Raw genomic sequence first — 12,414 nt, forward strand, 5'->3', positions numbered from 1 at the left:
ATTGATAGGAAATAGGTTACTTTTTATTCTGCATTGTGACTAATGCCACATATACAAAATATGTGCTAGTACAGGTATCTCTTTGATGTAGCTTTTGTATAGATACCCAGTAAGGATTTACTAGATGACATGAAGGTTCTAATTTTAGTTTTCTAAGGAATCTCCATTCTGTTTGCCATGGTAGCTACATTACTCATGTTCTCAACTGTGAGAGCCAGAAAAGCCAAGCTGTAAGACCTGAAAGGATTGGGAGTTTGGAAGGCCTTCTCCCAAACTTACTTTCAGACCACTGAGAGTTTCCTGGAAAGGCCAATTACTCCTGGCTTAACAAGAATTCAGATTCCTATCCTGGGTGTGGGCTAATTCCACCCTAAACTACGTGGGAACCTAGGGGTAGACTAAGGTTTATACAAATTGTAAGCTGTTTACTGTTTAGCTCTAGTTCCCAAGATGAGGAAGTCATCTACCACTTGTATACAAAATATTGTCATTTGTTGATGCTTATAGCTTACATTCTGCACATACTCCACTATACTAAACCGATAAAAACCTTGGTGAATGGAACCTTGGGATCTAAAGCTGGGAGGTGGTTACAGGCCCCCCTGTCACCCCAGACCTCAGTTCCACAGTCCAGTCTCCATTACTGCCTTGTTCCCAGTTGCAGTGGGTTAATGGGCACATGGCAGGTTGCAACACCCAACAACAATAAAGAAGTGTTTATCCTTATCTACACATTTACCAGTATTTATTATTTTTTGTCTTTTTGAAAAAGTCATTTTTAGCTGGAGTGATGTGATATCTCACTGTGGCCTGTCCTGAGTTTCTTGTGTTAAATACCCTTTCAGCTGGTGGCTCATGCCCATAATCATAGCCTCTCAGGAGGCTGAGTTCTGAGGATCATGGTTCAAACCCAGACTGGGCAGGAAAGTCTGTGAGACTCTGATCTCCAGATCACCCCCCCAGGAAACTAAAAGTGGAGCCATTTCTCAAAGTGGTAGAGTATTAGCCTTGAGCAAAAGAGCTCAGGAACAGTGTCCAGGTCTTGAGTTTAAGCCCCATAACAAATAAAAGAAATGTTTTCATAAAACCATTGGCCATTTGTATGCCCTCTTTAAAATATGTCTGTTTAGAATATGTGTACATTTTAATTGGATTATTCTCTTCTATTGAGTTGAGTTCCTTGTATATTCTGTGTGTTAATCCATCATCAGATGAATGGTTTGCAAATATATTCTTTTATTCTGTTGTTTGTATCTGAAGTAAATGTAAAAAGGAACCAAACTTAATTAAAATGTGTTGATGTTTTATTTGAAATTACATGGATTCTATTACTGTGACAATTTGGGGACCATTGGTACCTTTGTGACACTGAGACTTGCTTATAAAATGCTATTTCTCTGTTTTAAAATTGTATTTTTCAATACCTTTTCATAATATTTAATTGTCTCTGAAAGAAAGAATGTGCTATTTGGTATCCTGGACAACTGATATATTTGTTACCTATCTATTATCTCAAGTTTTCTCCACATTTTCTACTTATCCAATTAACCATGGAACTCATGTTCCTTTTAAAGTGGAAAATGTCCTTGTTTTTTTTAATTGATGCAAGAAATTTTGTCTTCTAACTTTTTCCTATTATTAATTAAGTTGAGTGAGTGGAGGACCATTAATCCATGCCATGTTCTGCCATGAGTGCTGGTTAGAAATTAAGGGAAAATTAATTGTGCAAAATACAATTCTTTGGCAAATATGTCAGAAGCCATGATTTAATACTGTGTCTAGACTGTTTCAGACAACGGTTGGCAGGGCATGTGGGGTTATGACAGATGCGGCTGACTGATCACCACCAAAAGGCAGCATTAATAAAGTAGTTTCAGAAAATGCAAACGTATGTAAGTGGAAGTTCGCTTTTCCAAGTAGAAAGAGTTGGAGATTTTGATCTTGATTTTGCTCTTCTTTTAAAAACTGCTTACATAGAAGCCATTCTAGAATGTTATGATTCAGAATCAGCCAGATTTTAGGAATATTTTTGCATTACTGTCTGAAATTACCCCTGAACAGCAGTAACAACCTCTATTCAGGAAAGCAAATCCCCAAAAACAGAGATTTATCACAGATAGCAGCATGGCTTCTTGCCATTATCTCCCAGTCTGTCTCCAGGCTCCAAGTCAAGTAGCTAAAAATAGCAGCTACTGCTGGGCTTCCAATGGAGGTGAAGGCCAGCTGTCTATAGGACTTAACATAGTCTAGACAGTTAACAGAATGTGAGGCACAATAAGCAGATATTAAGTAGTATTAGTTCAACAACACATCTTTGTGTCTAAATCTACTGCTTGTTTATCACTTTAAGTGTGAGAAAAGTAAGCAAATTTTAATTAATATGTAAGCTAGTAAGGCTTCAAATCTGGATCCATTGCTTACTGTATACCCTGTGGGACATTTCCAACAGTGTCTGTCTCTGCTCATGTATATAGCTAGAATCCCTGGGGAGTTTCAAGAATGATAAAATAACTCTTGATGTAGAAGTAAGTCCTAAACTATCCTGCCTCATTGCTGTGTTTCATTCCCAATAGCACTGAATTGGAGAGCTTTCAACTTCTGATTCATAATAAATTCTAAAGAAAATCTTGGTACTTACTGCTTGTCTAGGTACAAAGAAAAACCCACGTTTTCATTTGCCTTTTCTCCTTGGAGAATTACAATACTCAAGGGTAAACAAATCATAACAATTAGTCACCTATCTAATATGAATTTATTTAATTATTATATTTATATACCGACTTAAGCTTTCTGTGAATACATTTTGTGGTTTATCTGCCATAGTTGTACTTTTATTTGTGTGTGTGCCAGTTCTGGGGCTTGAACTCAGAACTTGGGTTTTGTCCCTGAGCTCTCATGAGCAAAGCTAATGCTCTACCACTTGAGCCACAGCTCCACCTCTGGTTTTTAAAAGAAAAACATGTGTTTAATTGGAAATGAGAGTCTCCCAGACTTTCCTGTTTGCACTGGCTTTGAATAGTGCTCCTCAGACCTCAGATTCCTGCCTAGGTCGCTAGGATTATAGGCATGAGCCACCAGCATCTAAACACCGATGGTGATTAATTGCTTTGTGCTATGTTGTAAGTAAGTAGTTGTATAACAACTGCTGTTTGTGGATGATACAGTGGAGATGCTAATCTTTGCAACTTCAAATCACAGCGAGGAGTTGCCTTGGCTATATTAGGTAGTCTTTGGTAGAAGGGAAAGCAATATTAGTTATATACCCATTTGGAGCTTTTTGGAGGAAAAAAATGAACATTCCTCACAATACCTTTATTAAAGGCCTTGTCTTTAAATTGTTTAGGCAAGAATGGAACACTAAGAACTTTTGCTGTTCTTTGTGTATTTCTAGTACTGAGAATTGAAGTCTGGGCCTCATATATGCGAGCAAGCTCTCTACCACTGAGCTCTATCACTAGCTCTTTCAAAAACTTTATTTATAGATAATATTTTATAATGTTTCCCTGTCTAGCTTTATACTAATGATCCTTCTACTTCAGCCTACCGAATAGCTGAGATTGTAGATGTGTGCCATCATGGCTAGATCAAGATCCTGTGATCTTGTTTCTACTGTAGCAAAATATATGATGATAAACTAATTTTGCAGAAAAAGAGAGAGCTCAAATGTGGTTGTAAGATGGAGAAAGTTAATTCACAAGAAAAATCTCCTGTGCTTAGTTCACAAGGAGGATGGGCATACAATGGAAAAGAATGGATCAGTGGGGTTCAAGTATCTGGCACAGAAGTAGGGAGATGGTCTTGTGGAAATCTTCTTGAGATGGCTTTGTCAGGTTGGGAGCATTGGAGGCAAAAGAAGGGTGATTTATGTACCTGACAGATCAAAATTGCTTTACTCCTTGCTCAAGAACTTTGTGCATGTAAGACTACCCAGTGTACAAATGGTCACTCTGATAGCAAAGGTGGCAGCTGCCACATTGGTGATAAGATCCTCGGGCAAGAAGAGATAACTAGTTGAGGATACTGGGGCAGTGATACAAAGAGTAGAGAAGAGTAACCCTGTACCATCTGCTGCTGTCAAATACTGTGGAAAATTAGAACAAATATTTACCAAGAGCCTACAGATGTGCTGGCTATAGTTCAATAGTAACAAAACCAGCATTATACCAAAACAAAACCAGACACGAAGACCAGTGGAACAGAATAGAAGATCTCAAAATAAAACCATACCTCCATGGAGCTCTTGTTCCACTTTTTTGCTCATGATCGGTGCCCTACAACTTGAGGTATACCTCCACTTCTGACTTTTTTTCTGGTCAACTAGTGATAACAGTTTCTCAGATTTGTTTGTCAATAATGGCTCCAAATCTTGATCCTCAGAGCTAAGTTTTCATAGTAGCTAGGATTATAGACATGAGCCACCAGGACCTAGTCTATCTGACATTTAACAAAGGCTCCCCCAAGCCCATATTGGAGAACAGGCTTTCTAACAAATGTTGTTGGGAAATTGAATATATCAAAGTACAAGACTGAAATTAGGCCTCTATTATCTTACACACACACACAAAAATTAATTCCTAAAGGGTTGATAATCTTAACAACCAGGAACTTTAAAACTGCCAGAAAAAAACATAGGGGTATATCAACATTGGTACTGCTTTTCTGAAAAGAACCCCAATTGCTCAGAAAAATAATAACAAGAATTGAGAAATGAATGTATCAAGTTATAACAGATGATTTCTACAAAAAGAATTAAAAAGAAACAATTTTCAGAATCAAAAGTAAACTTACAGAATGAGAAACTACTTTGCATATTATTTATCAGAGACAGTATTAATATACAGAATACATAAAGAGCTCTAAAATATTAAATGTCAAAAAGAAGAGGCAGTCCAAAAATTCATATAGAACAGTAAAAGACCCTGACAAGCCAAAACAATCCTTAACAGAAAGAACAGTGCTAGAGGAATATCAATACCAAATTTCAAACTCTACTACAAAGCCATAGTAATTAAAACAGCTTGGTACTGGTACAAGAACAGACCTCAGGACCAATGGAATAGAAATGAAAACCCAGAAATGAACCTATACACCTATAGCCATCTAATTTTCAATAAGGGAGCTAAAAAAAATAGAATGGAAGAAAGACAGCCTCTTCAATAAATGGTGCTGGCAAAATTGGTTAATCATTTGTAGAAAACTAAAGCTAGATCCTTATATATCACTCTGCATCAGAATCAACTCCAAATGGATCAAAGACCTCAGAGTCAAAGCAGACATTCTGAAAACATTACAGGATGGAATAGGAGAAACCCTAGGTCTCCTTGGAACAGGCTGAAATTTTCTTAAAAGAGACCCAGAAACACAACAAATCAAAGAAAGGTTTGACAAATGGGATTGCATGACATTGCAGAGCTTCTGGATGGCAAAGGACATAGCTAGCAAGATCAATAGAAAGCCCATGGATAGGGAGACGATCTTCACTAGCCATACAATGGACAAGGGCCTCATATCTAAAATATACCTGGAACTCAAAAAATTAAATCCCCCAACAACAAATCCTCAAAGAAACAACTGCCCAATAAATAAGTGAGCTAATGACTTAAAGAGAAACTTCTCTGAAGAAGAAAGAAGGATGGCCAATAGACATATGAAGAAATGCTCAACCTCCCTAGCCATAAAAGAAATGCAAATCAAAACAACATTGAGATACCACCTCACCCCAGTTAGAATGGCTATAATCAAGAACTCTAATAACAGATGCTGGAGGGGATGTGGACAGAAGGGAACCTTACTTCATTGTTGGTGGGAGTGTAAACTTGTTCAACCACTTTGGAAAGCAGTATGGAAGTTCCTCAAAAGACTCCACATAGAGCTCCCCTATGACCCAGCAATCCCACTTTTGGACATTTACCCAAATGTTCACAAACAAGACCACACTAAAGCTATCAGCACAACTATATTTATTGCAGCATTACTTATCATAGCTAAGATATGGAACCAACCCAGATGCCACTCAGTAGATGAATGGATCAAGAAAATGTGGTATATACACACAATGGAATTCTATGCCTCCATAGAATGACATTGTCCCATTTGTTAGGAAATGGAAAGACTTGGAAAAAATTATATTAAGTGAAGTAAGCCAGGCCCAAAGAAACATAGGTCCCATGGTTTTCGTTATTTGCAATAACTAGTATATGTCTGAGACAAGTAGAAACGGTCAGATAAATTGATGTTAGGTGAAATGAACCCCAAGATAAGGACTCAAATATTTTTTCTTTCATGCGATTGTTTCTAACACATTTATAAGATGATTTTTTTTTGTTGCTTTGTATGTCCCTCCCCCACAGTATAACCCCTGCTTTCACTTTATTTGATGTTAGTGTAATTTGTGGAGGGGAAGGGAAAAAACAAATTGTTTAAATAGGGATACAGATTGACCCATTGCAACAATGAGATGTTCAAGACGTTAAGTTAGTTTTTCCACATAACAACTTTGGGCGGTGGGAGGGGATGTTAGGGGGGAGGGGAAGATACGGGGGTGGGGAGGGAAAGGGAAGATGGGGGGGAAGAAGATGGGAAGGGATGGGAAGGGGAAACAAAGGAGGAGGCAACAATGCTTGATAAGAAATGTACTCATTACCTTGCCCATGTAATTGTAACCCCTCTGTATGGTATTTTCACCAAAAAAAAAAATTACGTTCAAGTCACAGGAAAAAAAATTAAATGCCAAAGCATTAACAATGCAATTAACAATTGAGCAAGTGAATTGATCAGCTTTTCCAAAGAGGCTAAGGAATACATGAAAAAATGTTCAACATTCAAAACATCATTGACAGAAGTGAAAGTGTGGCTCAAGTGGTAGAGCACTAACCTTAAGTAGAAAAAGCCAAGCCAGAGCAAGAGCCTAAGTTCTGCCCTATTACCAGCATGCACACATGCAAAACCAATCAACATTTCTCTCCCCAAAACATCATCTTATCCAAGTCAGAATGTCTGAATCATCGAAAAAACAACCAACAACAATCAACAGTGAGGATGTGGGAAAAATATTATACACTATTAGTGGGACTGTAAATTAGTGCAGAGAGAATTGGAATCATAATGGAGGTTTAAGTTTTCTATGTTTTATTTTTTATTAAAAATAGAACTACCATATGGTCCTTTCCAAATCATTCTTGGATATATGGTCAAAGGAATGTATGCAAATGGTTGAGATATTTGTATACCAATATTTATAGCAGAATTATTCACAGTAGTCAAAACACAGAAACAACTTAGGTGTCTATCAATCAATTAATATATAAAGAAAACTGTATGTATATATATATATATATATATATATATATATATATATATATATATATATATAATGATGCATGAAATGTATGGAACTGGAGAGCATCATGTTAAATGAAATAATCCAGACTGTCAAAGTCAAATATCATATTTTTCTCTTATATGCAGAATCCAGCAATAAAAAAAATGAAGGACACTCATGTAAAGTAGGTTCTGTTTTAGAAGTAGTTACGAGCAATGGAAGGGAAGACAAGGGAGAGGAATAGAGGGAGGTGAATATGGTCAAAGTAGACCAGTGAAATCTGTTGAAATTGTCCTACAAGAGGATGGAGAGGGAGATGGGGATGGTAGAGGGATGGATTTGATCAGGGTACCTTGTATGCATATGTGGAAACATATATACATTATATGCATATGTATGTATCTAATATGCAGAACATTCTATGCATATAATGAATTTGCTAAGCATATACATCTAAGAATAAAACACATTGACCATATATATGCAGTGTCACAGCAAACTGACAAAAATTATCTTGTAATTCTATCATAGTCTGAGGGTTATGATGACATTTTAGTATGCTTAAATTTACATAATCATAAATAAGCACATAAATGGTGCCAGTGTTTTAGGGGTTAAAAAAGAAGATGAATAGTTTGTGTCAGATTTTAATAAGTCATCCTTACAAGATTGATTTATTTCTTCCTATCTGCCTTTTTATTTCAAAGGCTATAGGTTTGTATTAAAGAGATTATTTTGATTAAAATGCTAGATAGTTGCTTTCTATTTATAGTTTTAATCATGCTTTCAGGTGATTTATGTCTGACATTAAATGCAGCATCACAATGAATATTGAATACCACTGTCTTGAAGCTACCAGCATGACTTTTTATGTTATTTGCTTTATGAGGAATATTTCTAAGGATAATTGTGATTTTGTATAAATAAGCACACTGTAAATATTTAAGTATCACTTTTCTGTTTCAAATCAAGTGTTGCTTTTCCCTTTCAAATCTTGTCAATGAACATTGGCATTATCTAAATAACAGCATTATTTGAGTAAATAACTTTTAATAAAGAATATTTCTATGAATTAAAATTGTATGAATTATCATGCTATTTGTTACAGTGCCTTGAAATAAAAAGATAGCTTCATGTTGACATAATGGAAAAACTGTGATTCTCACCTAGTCTCTGAATTACAACATTTCTTCACTATTGAACAAAGCTTGGAGAAGTGAGGCTCCCATTGCTGAGTGGTGTGGTTGGAATAATTTCTGATACTAGGTCAGCATATGTTATCACTTGAATTGGACTGAAGCACATACAGCCTACTCTAGTTTGAAATGTCTGTGTCTCCCCAAAGTTCATTTGTTGAATTTTTAATCCCAAATGTGATGAGAGTCAGAGGTGAGGACTTTGGAACTTGATTAGATCAAGAGAATGCTAAGAGATGGGATTAGTTCCCATGGAGGAGAGACTTCCCTTTCTACCAAGTGAGAAGATAACCCACAAGAAGACTTCAAGTTATGAGCCAGGAAGTGGGCTTTTACCAGACACTAAAGCTGCCAGAGTATTGGTCCTAGAATTCCCAAACACTGAAAGGTGAGAAATTAATTTCTCTTATTTATAAGACACCATGTCTGTGGTAGTCCATGATAGCCATTGAAAATGGACTAAGACAAATCTATAATGTGAACATGGGTTTTGGATATGGCATAGAAGAGGGTTGAACCGTCCATTCAAACTCTGAGGAAAAAGAAATGCATTATAGATTATGTTTAGAAGAACTAGGGTTCCAAAACAGTTTCTTTGTTAAATCTGCTATGTTACAGAGACAACTCAGTTGAAAATAATAGGTGACTTTGGGCCAGGCATCTGAAGGGATGAGAAGTGGAGGTATTAGGGGGAACAGCTTTGCTACCTAGTAGCTGTTACTAGGGAGAAACTCATTAAAGTACCTGGAAACTTTCAGGAAAGGTGCATTCATTCCTGCACTCCTAAGTTACTGAAGGCCTTCTATGGGTATAGGCCTACGTCTAGTATAGTTAGTGGGACAAAGCTGACATAGTCTGTTATATGATGAAATATGACTGACATGATAAATAGGAAATACTGACAATATACATCTTGCTCTATAATAGAATAACCATGTGGAGATAAAGAAAGTAGGTTAGATGGAATCAAGTGTGACAGTGACACAGATATTTTATTATTGTTTATAAAGACATGAGGGATATGAGGTTAAGAAACTTCCTCCTTGGATAGGAGATATTGTAGCATGTGAATATTGACCATGATGATCTAAAAGAATTATGAAGGATATAGGGAGAGAACCATGATGAGAAAAGATTTCTTTTTTGGTGGCATTATGTTCAAATTCAGGGCCTCCTGCTTTCTAGGCAGGCTCTTTTCCACTTGACACATATTCCCAGACCCTTTTAATTCTGAGGTGTTCTCACTTTTCCTCAGAATCAGCTTTGAGTCAAGTTTTTCCTCCTTTTCCAGGGTCTCCTTTCTCACTAGGATCACAGATGTAGATCACAGATGTAGATAACCATGTCTGACTTGTTTATTGAGATGAGATCTCAATATCATTTTACCCACAGTGTCTTGACTCTCCCTACCCCCAGTCTCTACCTCCTGCATAACTTGAATTACAGACATGCGCTACATAATGCCTGGTGAGGAATTTTTGATTAGGCATAGACAGGAAGTATAGTATACAAGTGGAGGCTGGGACAGGAACATGGATATGTGAGCCAATTAAAATGGAAATTCCTGGAGAAATGCTTTTATTAAATGTAGAAGCTGAGTTTAAGTCAAGCACAAGGTCATTAGAACAGACAGACTCAAAGAACAGAGTATTAATGCATAGTTTTCTAGTGGAAACTTAAAACCATCATAAATTAAAACAGGAATGATGCCAAAGAGAATTCTGGAGAAGGAAGTACTAAATTCTTGAAAAAAAAATAAAGGACATATTCTTAGGGGGTTTGTAGATGATTTCAGCACTATAAATGTATAAATATAAACCTTTTACTACTTAGTAGATGGTGCTCCTTCCCTGATTGAGATCCCCAGATAAAAGTCCTAGGAGGATGATCCTTTATCTGGAATCTCAGACGCATCCCAGTGGGCTTACAAAATTGGGAGTTCCGTAAGATCAGCTGAGTTAGTAAAATGCAGAAGTGGGTCATTACCATCAGGCACTGCTAGTGCAAGGTGTTAGGCATATAGCCCAGGCAGCTGAGGACCTGTGAAAGGAAAGTAATCGGGAATCAAATAGTTTAAAGCTGCTTCAAGATGTGAAGGTATGTACATAGCTTTTGAGCTATTGTGATCTTCTGCTACAACTATCTGAGACAGATACTCATTATTACAAATGAGGGAAACCATGGAGCCTATGGTTGTTTGGGTTTGACTTACTGCATTTAATATGATTTTTTCCAAGTCTTTCCATTTCCTTATGAATGGTATACAGTATCATTCTTTCTGATGTGTGTATATATACTACATTTTCTTGATCCATTCACCTACAGAGGAGTATCTGGGCTGATTACATATTTTAGTTATGGTAAATAATGCTGAAACAAACATACTTGTGCTGGTAGGTGTAGTGTGGCCTTGTTTGGGTAAATGCTCAGGAGTGGGACTGCTGGATCATAGGGGAGCTCTATGTATAGATTTTTGTGGAACCTCCATACTGCTTTCCAGAGTGGTTGAACAAATTTACATTCCCACCAACAGTGTAGTAGTGCTCCCTTTGGCCACATCCCTACCAGCATGTGTTGTTATTAGTTTTCTTGATAATCACCATTCTAACTGGGGTGAGGTAGAAGGAATCTCAATGACCAAATCAGGGTAGATTTACAGTAGCAGGAGTATGTTTCCTCTGGGCTCTTAGATGGTCTCTATGTGGACAGAGGTTATATAGCTTTATTAACTTAAAGGCCGAAGATGTAGAGTAGACAAAGAAGAATATTATCTTTTTTATATAATGGCTTTATATAATTTTGAACTCCCGATCCATCCAGAATCTCCTCTCTCCATTTTGGCCATTGTTTAAGAAACTTGTGTATACCATTCAACAAGCCTGTTTTTATTTGGGTATATTGGCACATGAATGTTGAGTGTATACATATATTTTTTTCTTGGATGAAGAATGTTTAAATCAGTTTTACTGGAAAGACTAAGGATTCTCATCTGAGATTGGCCCTTGGAGAGCACTAGGAACAATCAGGCAACATCTGCTTCCTGCTTCTGGGAAGATCAACATTAATTAACTGGAGGAGAGAAGGGTGGGTAGGGAGAGGTCCTGTTTACCCAACGATGCTCTTGGGATACTAAAGGCTTCTGTCATTTATGATGACATTTAAAATTCTCTCTGCTTTTCCATCATGTGGTCTTTCTTTCTTCACTGAGTCTCTTTATGTTCGTAGCCTGCGTAATATTTTCTCCTGTGTGGAAAAGTTGCTTAAAAATGCACGGCCTTGCTTTCCATCTCCTCCTTTAGTTCCTTCTGCTGTTCTTGAAAATAATTGCCATGTATAGTCAGTCCAGTCCACAAAGCATGAGAACAGGAAGATTCTGGCAGATTCTATATTGTAAATTTAAGATCACAATCTCTTCATTTGCACAAACGCCAACAATGAGTGTCTCTGCTTTCATTTCTTTTCTGTCAAAAGGACTAAATTTAGTGGGTTGATATACTTTTAAAATCCAAACATTAATTTTGCAAAGCAAACTTTTTTTTCTAGAGGGACTTTAAAAAAGATAATATTTCTAATCCTAAAGCTCCAGATCAAAGGTAACACATTTAGAGACCTTTTTGGAGGAGTGAGAATTTTCTCCCCTTTATTTTTTCCCTTATCATTTATTAGATTTCCTTTCTATATGCAAAAATGGGATGTGGCAGCCTGCATTTATATGTGTTTTTTATTAAAATAAAATGGGTGGCTATCTCCTTTTCATGTTCTGTCATGCAATGAAGATTATAAATGAACTGTTAGGATTTGGACTTCCAGTCTCAACATTAGGGTATTATAAATTTATTTGCTTACCTTTCACTGATTTTGGTGAAATAAAGGCATATGTTACAATTGAAGACCCTT

Source organism: Dipodomys spectabilis, unplaced genomic scaffold (assembly GCF_019054845.1).
Source record: "Dipodomys spectabilis isolate Male_0828 unplaced genomic scaffold, ASM1905484v1 ptg000026l, whole genome shotgun sequence".
NCBI lineage: Eukaryota > Metazoa > Chordata > Mammalia > Rodentia > Heteromyidae > Dipodomys > Dipodomys spectabilis.